This window comes from Anabrus simplex, chromosome 5 (genome assembly GCF_040414725.1).
Source record: "Anabrus simplex isolate iqAnaSimp1 chromosome 5, ASM4041472v1, whole genome shotgun sequence".
NCBI lineage: Eukaryota > Metazoa > Arthropoda > Insecta > Orthoptera > Tettigoniidae > Anabrus > Anabrus simplex.
Genome location: NC_090269.1, coordinates 33,982,116 through 33,999,288, shown reverse-complemented (window position 1 = coordinate 33,999,288; position 17,173 = coordinate 33,982,116). Strand labels below are relative to the sequence as shown.

Below are 17,173 nucleotides of genomic sequence, written 5' to 3'. Positions count from 1 at the left end.
ATCTCTCCACTCATAACTTGAAACATACCCAGACGTGCCAACTTTCCCGATTTTTCATTGTTCTTCCCGATTCCTCAATTTTCAGAGCAGTTTCAGTAATTTTTGTATTTTAAACTCCTGCGCGTTTCCTCAATCTATCGATATATGGCTGAGTATGGGTGGTCGATAGCAGTTCTAATAATCAGAACCAATGGCAGTACGGCGCAGGGTGGCCAGTCATGTGCTCCTCTTTGGTCTATAATACAGTCAAATACTCAAATAGCTTAATAATAGGAAGTGGAAGTCGCAAGGAAGTAACCTAATCTCAGAAGTAGCATGCCATAGACATCTACCCAAGGTAGGACCTGCATAAGTGCTTGTGTTACGTCATGTAGTAGTGCTTCTTGGTTGTATGTCTTAATATTTGTTTTGGCCAAAATGTCAAAAAAGAAATATGATGGAGTGTTTAAAAGCGCTTATAGGGATGAGTTTTCTTGCTTCAGTGAATCCAGGAAGGGATCAACGTTTACATTCTGTACTGTATGTAGGTGTGATTGTTCAGTTGTGCATGGCAGGAAGTGTGATGTATTCAAAGATGTGCAAACGAAGAAACATAAGGAGAGTGTCCAATGTTTAGAAAGAAACCAGAAACTGAACTTTTCATGTGAAAACCAAGATGTAAATCTTGTGACGAATGCCGAGGCTTTATTTACGTCATTTATCGTAGAACATAACTTGCCTGTAAATTGTGCCGACCTTGCGGTGCCTTTGTTTCGCAGAATGTTTCCTGATTCGGAAATTGCTAAATGGATATGGGTGTGCTAGAGTGAATACGGCAGCTATCATTACAGATATATGCATGGAAGAAAGGGCGAAAATTGTATCACAATTGCAAGTGAATGCATTTTCTGTTACTACTGATGGTAGCAATAAGCGCGACTTGAAAATACATCCTATTGTTGCAAAATGTTTTTAGACCTGAACTCAATGAAATTGAGAGTTGTCTACTCTCTGTGCCTAATTTAGGAGGGGATACTACTGGACCTAACATTGCCAATCTTTTGCTCTCAGCTTTTTGGGAATTCCGCTTTCCATTAAAAACTGCCTAGCTCTTGGTGCTGATAATGCTCCAGTAAAAGTAGGATTAAAGAATGATGTTGCAGGATGTTTGAAGCGGGAAAATAGTAACATAATCGTTGTAGGCTGCTCTTGTCCCCTAATTAATCTTGCTGCAGAGAAGGGTGCTGCGTACTTGCCTGTAAATGTAGATGAAAGTATAATTGATACAGTATATTTTATTATATGGAAAGAAAGGTTCAGAGAATTTCGGGCTTTATACAACACAGAGATCAGCAAAATTCTGAAGCTTGTGCCTACTCGGTGGTTATCACTAAGAAGGTGTTTAGATTGGATTTTGCTGCGGTGGGACCCTTTGATTACTTTATTCAGGAGTGAAATTTTGAGTAAGGATTCTCAAATGGGAACTTTGAAGATGTACAAAATACCTAAGCACAGTCTAAGTGCAGATGTGTCTTGTTTGTCTGAAAAGGTGAAGCATTGTCATAACATTTCACCACACTCCTCAGTTAAAAGGGAAACCCAGTCATCACTTTCACCCCCAAAAAAAGGAAACTACTGATGACGTGAAGAGCGACTGTTCATGTTCCTTTCATCAAATTTACATAAATCATTTTGCCTTTTTCTCTCAAGTTTTATGGATATCTTTGAGAATCCAAACGTAGCTCTTCAGTCAAGTATGCTTCACATCCACATATTGAAGCCAATTTTGGAGGAACTGTTGAAGAATATGATGGCAGGGTTTGTGAAACCGCACGTTATTAAAGGCTCCTCCTCTCTCCTCGATGTACATTATCACACTCTTGCAAAAAATAAGACGATTTTGATATGATGATAGGTAACTCTGCGTTTGTTTTGGTGAACACTTTGAAGTGTGATGAAAAGTACATATTCTTCAAGTCTGTTAGAAAGTGTTTCTCTTCATCACGTGACTACATAGTACACAAATTTCCATTCAAAGATGTTTTAATTAATGCACAAGTTGCAAATATTTCTGCTATAAGTAAGGGATCATTTTCTAGCCTTAGATATTTCATTAACAAGTTTCCAAACATTCTGCTGACTGAAAGGGAACATTTAGAAAAAGAAACTGATATTCTGCACTCCCAGCTCTGTAACTTTCAGCTCGAAGAAACAGACCTGGCAAAAAGAAGAATTGATGTTCAGTGGCTATTGGTATTTATTTATTTATTTATTTATTTATTTATTTATTTATTTATTTATTTATTTATTTATTTATTTATTTATTTATTTATTTATTTATTTATAAAGAGTCTATATAGAGTTCTCCTCCAAGTTAGGCCCTGTGCTACAAGTATAGATCAAAAAACCAGGATACAGTTATAAATACTAAAACAAACTAAAACTAAGCTACCCTAACTATTTCTATGTAAAACGTGAGATAACCTGTGTAACCTGTAAACGGATGGTTACGTAACCCGCAGGTCAAAACAGACATAAGAAAATCGGCAACATCGGCACTTGGCAAGAAAACAATAACGGAAGAATTGTTACAAAATCTGTGACCATTAGGTTCCGTAACAAAAGAAAGAAAAGGCAATCTTGTGTTGACCCACATCTAAACATTCATCTGACAAAGTCAGCTTGTTTCGTATGACAACAAACCACTCCATGCTGACCTTATCAAAACATTACAAACCACTGAGTGCACATGTACCAACTTACTGTTCTTCTTGAGCTGGCCACCTTTCCGTTTAAATTCCAGACCACCTGTGTGACTATGTAAACACTTCTTGCTCTCCCAAAGCCTATTGGTTTCAACACTTATTTCTCTTATCCTTAACTATGTTGGCATTCAATACCTTTCACTTTTCTTAAACATAATTTTTTGACTGCACATAAAAATTTATTCAAGTTTCCTTCATTGCTTCACTATCCATACTAAAATTTTTCACTCATCATTAAGCATGCACAACTCCTGTTGTTTAGCACTTAAGAACCTTACTCTCAACTTCTCTGTTTCCTTACAAAACCCTATTAAGTGAAGGTCGTCAGTCTTATCCCCACACAAGATACACTAAGAGCTCTCTTTACTCCTAATCCATCCTTTGTTTTTATACAAACCCATAAGCCACCATGTTAAACCGCTTTTCATGCTTCTATCCCCATATCTTTTATTTATCTGGGAGACTTGGAATACCTTATAGCATAGACTGAGCAACGATCTATCCCCACATTCTTCTATCAGTCTTTGCGTTTGTATGTCCTTGATTCTAGCTATCATAGCCCTCTGACTTCTACTATCTTTACCGTTCCATATCTCTAGCCAAATATAACCTATACCCAGATTCTCGACATAGGTTTTAATTTTTGACAACCAGCAATAGACATACATACGTTTCATTTCTTCCTTGTATGATTCTTGTAACACGCGACCCCCCCTCCTCGTTTCAGTCGTATCCAATAATTCAATACTCTTTTAACGCATTCCACTTCTAAATACTCGCCGCAGATTAATAATGCCCCCACATTCGCTGTACATTGTGGAAGTCTCATGACTGTCTTACTAAATTTGTATATAATCTGATTTAAAATATCTTTTTTTTTTTTCTCTAGTCCCCATAATTCTACCCCATATAAAGCTCTACTTAATACTAATATCTTCAACACTAATCTCAGTACTTTATAATTTATCCCTGGGTATTTAGCCACTAAAATTTTAACCGCTGAGAGAGCTGCAACTCCTCTCAATTTAGCCCTCTTAATGTGATCCTCCCATTCTCCTCTTCTATTTATCAGCACTCCTAGATATTCTAACCTCCCAACTTCATCTATACTGTCTCCCTGTATCATCCATTTCCTTCTATTTTTCATCCTCTTTCTCTTACGTATAATTAATACCTTCAATCTATTACTATTTTTAATGAGCACTTCTTTGCATAATCCGAAATCTCATTCAAACTTTTCTATAAACCCCCTCCTGTTAAAGGTATTAATATTATATTGTCCGCGAATATCAATCCTGGTATCTCTGGGTATTGGTATGTCAGATGAAATCAGCCGATGGTCTACTTAAATATGACAGACTCTCTAAGGTGATGCTTGCTATTTTATCAATTCCACATAGCAATGCAGAATGTGAAAGGATTTTTAGCAGAGTCTCAAAGACAAAAACGCAGTTCAGATCCTTGCTGTCTGAACGAACTCTGGATAAATTTTTTACCTAAAAATCTGTTTAGCAAGGCAAGTACTTTGAGCAAAAGTTTAGTTCTGAAGAGGGCTAGGTCAGCTATGGGTGTATTGAACAACAATTAGTCTTAACCCCTTCAGTCCCGAATTATCTTCTGGTGATATAGATGTTGATTCCCATAGGGAATCTGAAATATTTGTCCTGAATGAGCAAATTTATAATACCAATATAAATGGTCCGTTATTGGACATTATAAATTTTCCAGACGAGGGCAAAACGCTGGCAACCAAGAATGAGCTAGCTGGAAAATTTATAATGTCCAATAACGGACCATTTATATTGGTATTATCTTCTGGTGTCGAAAAAAATTCTTTTTATTGCCTAGCAGACTCCTTGGGATTCTTTTAAGCCATATTAGAACAAAAATCGTTTTCGTTGCCATTGCTTCAAAAAATATTTTCTTGTCCAATATATTGGACACTGGTCTGGGAGTTTGTAAGATCATGAAATCTTAAGTGACTAAAATGCAGGTTTAAAAATATTTTTTTATTGCGGAATATGACTACACATCCTTAATATCAATGATATGTACAAATAAATCGCAAAATAATTAAGACTGGCTTTCTACTTCAAAAGAAATACTCCCAAGAAACAAAATAACTTGGATTGACTTCACATTTTTACATTTCTTCTTAGAAATTAAACCTGTTTGCTGTCTGTATACCTGTAAAAAGGAGGTACTGGTATTTCTCTTTGAGAAAATCGAATGATCATAAATATGTCTTTCAGTAAAATGTGTATTGTGATGTAACCTAGCAACCGTGCAGGCTGTGATGTGACGTATTGATGGATGGCCATGACATAGAGATCTACAGACTGTGCAGCTTCCTTTATACAGGTCCATGACTTATTTCCTACAGCTCAGTGTAGGCAAATCAGTGCTTTAATTTCACTGTCATTGGTACTTTTGAAAAAAAATTTACCAGACTACGGGGCATAAATATTTGTATATTTTGCAAAATCTTCAAAATCATCATCTGTGATATACTTGATGAAGAAATCAATAGGATAATCTTGAAAACCTTGAACGTCACTGAAATCACGTTGGAAACGAATAAAAGAGAGAAAGAACGACGCCGGTATTGATTTTCAGTATATTTTTTTTTAGTTTTTCACCGAGATAATCCTACAGGTGGCCATTGTTTGTTATAGTTGTCTCACCCGTCCCTAACTGTATAAGTAAACCTATAGCTTCTTCCCCACCTTCTGTCATTAGTTGATCTGTCACAACACGTTCACATCCTATATCATCTGCCAGTCCTGTGAATCCCATTTAGGTTTCATGTCTTCCTCGACTGAAAGATTTGTACATCCTATCCTGCCGCCTTGGCCAACAGCATCTGGAATATTTTCAAAATTATCCCTTTCATCTGACATATCAGTATCAAACAGATCTCCGTCTTCGAGCATGTCCAGTATTCCCTTGGCATGCGTTTCATTCAGAACACTGATGTTTTCCTGCATCCTAGAAGTAAAACAAAATATTACATAATTTCTAAAAATAACCTCACATTTTTATTGTTGAAGGGCAAAACCTAATTATTATACATTTTGGAAGAATTATTGTATAATTTAAGCCTGTAATACTTTGTAAAATATTCACAAGTTGTGAACTCTCATCAGCATCCAGGTCATGAACTTCAGAAGTAGTACTATCATTATGACCTGATGTCCAAAATTTTGGACATTGAATTCCATCGCCTAGGAAGCTCAAGTAAACTTGTTTCTTCAGTTATCATATTATAAAGCTGAAGCTTATGTTACTCTCTTCCACACACATAATTTTCTGAAGTCATATGAAGCAAATTGCTCAAGTAATTAATACAGAAATGTGACTTACCTGATTGTCCTGGCAATGAGTCTGCCATCTTGCATGTTTTGATGTTTACTTCATAACTCTATCAACAGAAGGCAGAGATATTCGATGCCTTGCACTAGCCAAACGTCCAAAAAATGATCATGAGGTTTGAATGGTGATTGAGATAGTTTACTGCGTTTAAAATAGGATGAAAGTTAGTGTCCAATATATTGGACACCAGGTCTGAAAGGGTTAATGTGTTCAGCATGTTGAAGGATCAGAAGTCACATGTTCCTAAAGTTCAGGCATGTCCAGTATTTAATATTCACATATAAATAATGAAAAATGTATATATGTAGCCCAAATAGAGTTGTTAATGTATTGAATTATAATGAATGAATACATGTTCTGCCATCAGTGATGTGTTGTAATATGTCGCAATTCGCTGCCAATTTTCTCCTGATTTTTTACTTTTGAAAGTTGGCTTGTCTTCATACCACTTACAAGGGGGCATTCCCTACTCGTCACCCGATTTCGCTCAAATTTATAAATCATACAAGGCTTGGCTAGAAATGAAGGTACCTGAAGTGGGAACTCCAGATGGACAAGCGTATAAAAAATAAAAATAAAAATGTTGACGCGGCTCTCGCACCGTATAAGCCACTTACGTTAGTGAGCACGCCGAGGAGTTGTTGGCGTAGCGCTAAGAGCTTGGACTTGTAATTCGATGGTCGTGGGTTCGACTCCCCGTGTGGAGACTGTCTTTTTTTCAGGTAGTCCTGGTGTGAGTCCCGTACACTGGAACCATGCTCTAACTGGCGTCTTATGAGAGACTTATCCACCATCTCCTTTACGTCCTTACTACAACCCCTAAATACCCTCATAACCCTGTGAAGAGATCTGTAACATTTCTTTACAACTTCGTTAATGTGATTATCCCAGTGAAGATCATTCCTTATATAAACACCTAGGTACATACAGTGATCCCCTTTACTGAGCGAGTTGGCCGTGCGGTTAGGAGCGCGGGCTGTGAACTTGCATTTGGGAGATAACGGGTTCAAATCCCACTGTTGGCAGTCCTGAAGATGGTTTTCCGTGGTTTCCCATTTTCACACCAGACAAATGTAGGAACTGTACCCTAATTAAGATCATGGCCGCTTCCTTCTCACTCCTAGCCTTTTCCTGTTCCATCGTTGCCAGTGCGATGTAAAGCCAATTGTAAAAATAAAAAATAAAAAAAGCGGTGATGTACTACCACCGTATCAGAACAGTATTTAAAACTGAGGGGACCTTTCCTCTTGGTTAAACTTACAACCTGACTTTTCATCCTGTTTGCCATCATACCATCTACTGTCCATCTCACAACATTGTCTAGGTCTTTTCGTAGTAGCTCACAATCCTGTAATTTACTTGCTACTCTGTACAGTGTCCGTCTTACTAATAAACGGTGTATAACTTTTATACAAGGTTTATACACCGTTTATGTGAAATTCGTTACTAATAAACCGTGTATAAGCCTCCTGTGTATACATCTGTTATAGTTAATCATTGAATTGCTTATACAGACCAGGACCCTTGTATAAGCGTTGTATAGCAGTGAGTAGCGGAAAAAGAAACGAGTGAACAGTTTATTTTCGTGGTATTTATTGTCTACAGTAATATAATTGTGGTGAAATATTCGACTTATCTATTTAACATTGAACGCACATTGAAAGAATGGATGATAACGATGATCTTCATGATATTTTAAACATAGATGACATACACCATTCAGAGGTTATGGAGTCTAGACATCTTCATAAAGTAAAACACTTAGAAGAGACGGAATGACAATGAATAACTATAAAAGAAATCATGGTTGAGCGTATTTTTGTGTAATAATGTGTTATTGCTTAATAGACTTTTGAAATTGCGAGTTTATTATACATTATCTGTCCCTATAAAGATCTTTCTTAAATTTGAGTACCTATAAAAGGGGACATATTCCTCTAGATAAAAAATGGCATAACTTGAAAACCATACGTAATATGATTTCCATACTTTGTAGTTGAGCACGCAGAAATATGATGTATAAATGCCTAATAGAAACTTTTTTGATCAAACCTTTCTCTTAAGCTACAAAACAATTTCTCCTTTCTCCTGAAAAGTAAGGATTTTGGAATGTGTACCCTTTTCAACTCGCCGATTCAATTACAATTGCTTACGTTTTCCATACTACCCCAGTTAGGAGCTGTTGATCTTTTCTTAAGCCATTCCATTTCTTTTTTTGGCGTTCATTACACAAACAAGCTGAAGAAATGTTGATATCGGTATAAGCCAATTTTCAGCTGTCTCACTTAGTGTTGCCACTGCCTTTTCGATGTGCCATGCTACTGTGCGACTTTCCGGAAAGTTTTGCTCGTAGATAACCAGCAGAAGCAATCACAAAGGTGGTGAACGTGCGAAATACGTCAGTGAACTGCAGGAAGAGATTCCTACGCCTTGGAACAAGTGTATACGCGCTGTATAGTAATACAATGCTTATACCTCGTTTATTAGTAAGAAAAATGTAAAACGCTTATACAGGGTTTATTCACTGTATAACTAAACAAGAGTTAAACAACTGTATAAGGACTTTTTATTAGTAAGACGGAGCAAGTGTTGGTTTTTAGAGAAATAATTACGGTATCAACCGATTCAGAGTGTTTTTCACAGTGGAAGCATATCCAAATGGGCGGCTGCTTGTATTTAAATCTGATTGTAGGCTTGATACCTTTGGGGGTTCAGGGATAGTACAAAACAAGCAGGTTAAATCATAATATGTTAAGAGACAAATAAATTTATTCTAAATAAAATTGTGCTAGCAACAATATAAATTTCTTCGGTTTAGAATAGAAATAATATCATAAGCTTCACCATATTTCCATTTCCAGAAGCCAAGATTTGCAAAATGGTTAAATAACATGACACTTAATAATCCTCCCTCCTGGAACAGAACTCGCAGTCTTCTGGACAAGATCTACTGGACAGAGCATTGACATGCGGAACAGGCTTTATCTCTTGTGTCCTCCTTTAACCTCAGCACAATGGAATTATGGCATTTTACAAGGAAGATAAACTAAGTCATGACTTCCTCTCGAATGAGACTCATTACAGAATTGAATGAAAGTTCGATGACAAATATTGTTTGCAGTTTATCACAAGATTGCATAACCTTAAAACAAAGGTTAATAATGCTCGACTAACTTTTCTGTTTAAATTAGAATTCATGGAATTAGTTCAGAAGAGAAATTTTCAATGGTAGATTACAGTATTTCTGAATTAGACTCCATTTAGTACAAATATGAAATCGTATTAACGTTCTGATTTTTAAATACACTTCGCACATAAAGGGACGTGATTTTCCTTCTTCAACTAGAAAAAAATATAGAAGAAAACATCAATGAAATAACTTACATGAAAGAAGATTGATCCAGTGGAAATAGTATAGTGCTTAAAGAATAATTTCAATTGTAGTTGGAGAAAGGTGAAAACAAGTAGTAAAAACCACTGTTTACATCAGATGCTGACACAAGTTCAGCCCGGTAGAACGAACCTGACCAAGTTCAACAAGTCAAGTAATTCCCTGGTCCGTACAGTAAAAGGAACCATATCACAAATCCACAACACTCGTTGAGAATACCAGGCACACACTGTATGAAGCACGACAGGTAAACAGCTGAAATGGAGATACATATTAAGAGGTGCAAGATGAAGAAGAGAAGTGAAAAGAGAATTAGAATCAAATTTCAGCTGTCCATGGATTGGGACCAGAACATGTACTCCTCACAACAAAGCAGATCAAAAGCATAGTGAAGCAGTATGACTAAAACAGGCATAATTTGAAGTACTAGATTCAAAAGATCAGGATAAAAAGGAAAGAAGTCTCACCCTCTGCCTTATGGTGAAGAATTTAGACAAAGTGCGAAATAGTGGTTGGCATCATCAACATGACTGGGATAACAGGCTACCTCTCTCCTGTCGAAAGAGCACTGTGTCACAGACAAGGGGTAGAAGACTATATCATTTCCTAAAGGGGAAATGTGACATATTGATAGGGCAAGAGGGGAGAGAGAACATTCTGGAAAGAGGTAGAACTCGTATGACACAACAGCATGCATCATAGGGAGCAGACTAGTACTAAAGTCCGGGTTATAATGTGAAGCAAGAAGAAAGTTTGAGAGGGAATTATAGAAGATTAGTGGTGGAAGGGGGCCGATGACCTCGATGTTAGGCCCCTTTAAACAATAAGCAAGCAAGTGGTGGAAGGTAAGGATAACATTACAACACCAAGCAAATGCTGCGGCTGTACCTTAACCAAGGCCACAGTCGCTTCCTTCCCAGTCCTAGCCCTTTCCTTAAGAGCTGTCTGCATCACTGTGATGTAAAACAAATGGTAAAGAAAAAGAAGAGTGTACATGGATAAGTCATTTTGCTGTGTCTGGTATAGGTATTGCATTAGCAATGTTTCAAGCCATGAAGGATTTTCAAATAACATGATACTACTGGCATTATACATTCTGACATAAGTTGTTTGGAAGACAAATTTGATCATATATTTTACTCACAAATGTGTGACAGAAATTTGAATGATATGTTTTCTCATTAAATTTTTACAAATTGCTGATAGGAAATGACATGCAAATGAACCAAGAAGAACTTACATAAAATCTTGCCAATTATTAATCACCTGAGAATACAAGTTTCTAGCATCTACTGGTCCTTGACTTTCTTTTTTGGAGGGAGAGAGAGAGAGGTTGTCGTGGGTACAGTTTATTCCTGTGAAGGTTGTTTGAAGCATAGTGTTTTATGTTGACAAAGACAGTAAATTAGTATGTAAAGGATCTTTTGTGTACTAAAATGGCACTAATTCTGTTTGAGAAATTGTTTGACCAAGGAAGATACATTTACTTTTTTTTTTCTATTTGCTTTACGTCGCACCGACAGAGATATGTCTTATGGCGACGATGGGATAGGAAAGGCCTAGGAATGGGAAGGAAGCGGCCGTGGCCTTAATTAAGGTACAGCCCCATTATTTGCCTGGTGTGAAAATGAGAAAACACGGAAAACCATCTTCAGGGCTGTCGACAGTGGGGCTCGAACCCACTATCTCCCGATTACTGGATACTGGCCGCACTTAAGCGACTACAGCTATCGAGCTCGGTCATTTACATGTTTAACTTTGAAAGGACCATTTGCAGGAAGCATTTTGCATAGAAAGAACATAATACTAAATTTGATAAAAGAAAATCTTATAACTAGAGGCACGTGTTTGCGATAAAAAGGTTTGCCTAATTTCATCATTTAAAAAGTTACTTTGGTATATTTTTCACAATTTTAAATTTTATTTTTTAAAAAAATGTTGGTAAATTTTATTTCCTCTTTTCAGCAATAAATGCTACACCAAAAGACAGTTCATAGCATATTTGCAGCAAAACGTCATTTTATTTTTACGCATGTATAAGAAACATGAGAATTATGCTTCTGCCGTAAACACAAATTAAATATAACAAAGCACAGATGTTTGGAAAAATTATATCCTGCCATTTTAAAAAGTAGGGCTGAGCCTATCTACAAAATTTACATGCCAATCTGAGAAGGAGAGAGATACCACAAGTTCCTTATTACTGGGAGTCAGAACTGTTCTCCTGTCAGACATTATACTGTATTACAGTATGTTGAAAATGACCTCTCACTATTAACATTATTGACTGGGATCCATTAAGCCTTCACTGCAGTTTCCATGAAGTGCTCATATTCTGATTTCAGGGAAAGAAAAATGACAGTCACACCATTGTCTTTATCTTTTCTACATGAAATACCAACTAGATCCCTAAACACTGTGTATGGTTCAAGATATTCTTATGGTGAAATTTCTTGTAGGATGGTAATTTGCTTTATTAGATGAGAGATTTCACCATTTTCCTAAATCACCTATTAAGGTATTATGCATCTTGGATGAAAGAATTGTGCTGTGATGTACGTACATATTTAATATTTGGAGGATTTACATCGCATATCGTTCTGTGTACCTTAACCTGCTCCTGCCGACAACATTCTGGACCCCATCTTGGTCAATCAGCTGACTCCCTCATTCCCGTGACGTCAGTTTCCATCTTGTTTTGTCTCGTATCTTCTCAAAGGAACTTACTATCATATAAATACGCACAACCCGTCTTGCTTGGGAGATTGAACTGAGATGGCATTCAGCGTGGATGCCCGAACACATTACATTTCGCCGGACAGAGCTGGCTCTCTGGTCTACGAGCTTCAATCAGTTCCTCAGGTGAGAGGTACAGAGAAATATAACATGTAACACACAATCTTCTTCATTCTATTTTTTGGCTTTATGAATGGGAGTTGGGGGAGTTATTGACACTGGGAGGCCACTATTCTTTTTTGTATGTGACAGTACTTCTGGGTTCTGAACAGTACTAATTCAGTCTTAAGCAGAGCCGAACACTTGTTAATATCAATGTATCATGAAAATCTTTGTGTGTGTTTGGGACATATTACTTTGTGCATCGAATCCCCACCTTATTTTTGTCATTTGTAAAATTTAGTGTTGATTTAGATAGCCTAGATCACTTGCATATAGTTTTGGTATCAGAGTTTAAAAATTTACCTTATATCGATTAACTTGTCTTGTTTAATCTTTCCATATTTTGTTAGTTGACTTAAATGTTTGCCCTTGGAAATACCTTTTGCACAGAGGTGGCATTATAACCTCATTCTGTTATATTTTGACAGTCATTCGTCTTCCTGTTTTCACTAAATTAAATTACTATTATTGTTCTTGGTTGATGGTGCTTAATAGTTTGCCTATTTTCTTGCTTAATCAATATAGTACCCTTATTTATTGTCAAATTACCCCCATCGTTGAAGACAGGTGTTTGTCATTTTCCCATCAGATATGTATAGAGATGTACTGGTTAGGTCAAATTCTTAACCTTAATTGGGAAGGTTATCAGTAAAATCATTCTTGGGTAAATATTTTTCCATACTAGAGAAACCAATAAATTTTAAACTCTGATTTTACATCACTATTGTCTATTTTAAAAATTTTCAGCTATTGTAAGGATATTTGTTTGTTCTGCTGGCCAGGAAATGTATATAGTCAATGTATTGAAGCAAATGTAAGTGTATCATGGAAAGTGTTGTTTCCCTTAACTTTACTTTTATTCTTTTTGCTATTTTCTACAATCCCGGAATCCTCTAACATCATAGGGCCTATGCATATATAATTTTGATATTCCACTGCACATACCTTGGTAAAGTCTTTCTAACTGAAAATTGCCTATTAATGTCATATCAGCCCTACTGAAAGTGCATGTGGCCACATCTTCCACTCTGTGTATTTTTGAAGTAATAACCTCTATCTTGGAACATATGCTCTATACCCCTTCTCTATTGAAAAATCACATAGTGCAACGTCTACCTGCTCCCAACAGTCCTGTAACTTTCAGAACTGCTCTTTCACATTAAGTTCCGAACCATTCCTGCACCTTCTACTAGTTTCGTTATTGTGTGCCTACCTTGTTCAGCGATCGATAGCAGCATTGTACCATTATACACAGTTCAAAAATAATTAGGGGAACATGTTTTGTAACATCTGGTATGTGAACGTTAATTTCGTAGATGGGGTTCCAATGGTCATACAGCATACCTCGAGACCTTAGCTACTCAGGGTATGTCAAATCGAAGTTATGCTCCATCTGTAGACGTAGCAATGCATTAAAATGTCAGGTGACCTCTCAAAACAAAGTGAATAGCGGTGTGTCCGTGTGTCATTGTGAGGTACACAGACTGCTGTGGTCATTTGAGCACATTGTACGTAAACCAGCACATCCCATGTGACATCTTAATGAGGTTCAAGTCATGAGGAATGTCACTTTGATCCAGGAAGGACGGACTTTTCGTTGTGTTACTGTGGATCTCAATGTCTCTCCGTCAGTTATTCAACGCTTGTGGAATCACTGTAATGAGACAAGCCAATTCACAAGGAGGGTTGGACAACTTCGCATGACAACCCCACAGGATGACCGATATCTGACCGTCTGTGCAATGCGGTGTCATTCAGCAACTGCCAGAGAACTGCAACAAGACCTCAGAAGGGTCACTGGAGTCACGGTGTCTGACCAGACAGTAAGGAACAGGTTAAGAGAAATGTCCTTATGACCCAGATGCCCTGTTCGAGTGCCTCGTTTAATGCAGTAACATCGCGCAGCTTGCCTTCTATATGTGCGTACCCACATCAACTGGCAACTTCGCCAATGGAGACCTGTGTTATTCACAGACGAATCTAGATTTCCCCTGACGCAGAGTGATTGACGTCAATGTGTATGGAGACTTCGTGGTGAGCAGTACAGGCCAAATGTTGTCCAGGAAGGCGACCGATTCGGACAAGGTTCTGTGATGGTGTGGGGTGGCATTAGTATTGATGGCCATACGGATCTTGTCGTCGTCCGTGCTAATCGTACCGCTGCGGGGTACATCGAGCAGATACTGCTACAGCATGTGTTGGTTGCTGCATACGGTGTTGGCCCTGAATTCGTACTCATGCACGACAGTGCCGGGGCTCATGTAGCGCACATCACCAGAGCTGTCTTGTGGGAACTGGATATTCAAGAGATGGAATGGCCAGGCAGTGAGTCCCGACCTTAATCCCATCGAGCATGTGTGGGATAGGCTTGACAGAAGACTTCGAACAGTGTCTCATTGAAGAATGGGACCCGATACCGCAACGTGACCTCCGTTGACTTATATGGAGCATGTCATGTAGGTGCCAAGCTGTGATAAATGCTCGTGGAGGACATACACCGTACTGAAGCTCTCCAACTGTGATAAAAATCCACCCTGGAGGACTGTTATCACTTTGTTTTCACCCCTATTTGGACATTTCCGTTTGTGTTCTAAAAATGAACACAAATCCATCGATGTTCTTTTGTATACTTCAGCGGTAAAGAATAATGGTTTAGTTGGTAATATACCTGGGTGTGAGGGATTGTTTTGTGGAGCATGCATACATTCAGAAACCTGTTCCCCTAAGTTTTTTGAACTGTGTATTATCATTGTATTCCTCCCTTTGTTACAACGTCACAATTGTGGAACCGGAGCCCCTCCTATAACTTGTCACAGAGTAATTCCACATAATTTTGTCATTTATTTTTGCGATTTTGCTTTAAGATAAATAATTTCATATTTTGAGCCAAATATGTAAAATTTTGCAAACATTTTACGATGTTGCACTTTATGAAAAACAGGTGCCTCTACTTATAACACATTAGATGAGATTGTGCTGTATTTTTTCATACTTTGTTATGAATATGGTAATGGCAAAGGCCCTGAACATGTGACTGACTGGGAGAACTTTATCTGTGGGCAAAACCCACCAGCAGTAGTGGATAATGAGGTTGGTATAAGAAATTAAGTTTTTTGTTGTTTCCAAGTGGAGGGCATTTTCTTTGCAGGTTTGACTTAATATATATAACTTAAGTTTACTAGTCTGTCAGAATTAATGAAAGTTTATAATAACAGAATAAATCTTTAAAAAATGTTATATTTTCCAGGGTATTTGCAGATGCTCAGATACATCAGCCTTGTTTTAGTAGATTTACTGGCACGTAAAAAGAACTATGGGATAAAATGACGGCAGTTCAGCATCTCCAAAAACCATCATAAAGAAGTTAGACACAATATCAATAACCCTGTTATTGTTCTTAATCCAATTTTTAGACTCCTCTCCTTGTCAACTTCATTGGGACATTATGGTTCAGAGAATAGTACCATCTTTTGTGCTGAATAGTTAGCATATTTGAAAAGTGGAAATGCTAAAGGATCCAAGTGCCAAAAGTGAAATTTTTCAGGAAGCAAAAACACTGCACATCTTTATGAGAAATGAATATTTATTTCTAATTAAACACAAATTAACTTTTTACATGATTATAGACATGTTGACAAAGGTTTGTTTAATTATCTTCAAACCTGAAAAGTTATGTGGCCTTTTGAGCAGAAAGATCTAAGTACAAACAGTTTTGACACAGCTAATAGATCCAAGTGCCATGAGACAACATTGAGTTTATTGATCTAACAGCTGGTTGAAAAAGTTCTTGTTCTTTTCATCCACGTAATCAATAATGGTGGAAAGATCTTTTTGCTTGTTTAGTGCCAACGGAACTCTAGCTGGAAGTTTCTCCAATTTCACAGCTGCAATGTCTTTCAGTGTCTTGCCTTTCTTCAGTTCATGGAAATTCTCCCAGTCACACAGATCGGAAAAGGTTGTTTTGCAGGACACAATACCAGGCTGTTGTCTGCTTATTTTCAGCAAAGAAACCTGAGTGATACCAAGTTTTTTTTTTTTAATCAATGCACTCAGAAGCCTTTTTCTCAAAGTCAAAGAAACTGTCACACGTGCTCAACACTCGGAAAGGTTTTGTAGGCCTAGCTTGCTTGATCACATTTTCAAGACCTTCCATTACTTGCATCTTGGCTGTCTTGCTGCCTTTCTCTATAAGAGCAAAATTGCGATCAGCAACTGAAAAACTGTACCCAGACAATAGAAATTTATGTTCTACTGACTTGAAAATGCCCCGTTCTACTATGTACATGAACAAAAATATTGCAATTCGATTTTTTTTTATTTGGCCTGAGCAATTGTCGTTCCACAACAACAAGAGTTTAAAAAGTTTAAAGACTGCAAAATAAAAGAGGCCATCTCATTCCCTCCTCTACCTCCGTGCTCCCTCGTGCCATGAGCACATTATGCCATCGTTCGTATAATGTGAATGTTAAAGTTATGGCAAGAGTGGTGACGTTAATAATACATGTTACTGTGCGTCAATTTAGGCAAAAGGAAAACTTTTCGAAATCTACAATAACGGTGCAATGTTGGCTGTGAGGTAAAGTGCTGGATATTGTGTATTTTTCAATACAGAAAAGGTTCTGTCAGTTTTTCTATGGTATAATTCGAGCACGAGCTCTGCTAACGGCAGACTGTTGTGGCACATAGATCCATTGGCACAGCAGGCCTGTCTGAACATAGAACTAGCGCATTCTGTTAGGGACTGTAGCAACTCAAAGGAGCAAATGAG

The 17,173-nt window shown here is 37.5% G+C and overlaps 1 protein-coding gene across 1 annotated transcript in view; it reads left to right on the top strand.

Annotated features, from left to right (window-relative positions):
• Window positions 1–17,173, top strand: part of nop5 (nop5 ribonucleoprotein) — a 109,338-nt gene that overhangs the window by 75,120 nt on the left and 17,045 nt on the right. The window lies entirely within an intron of this gene.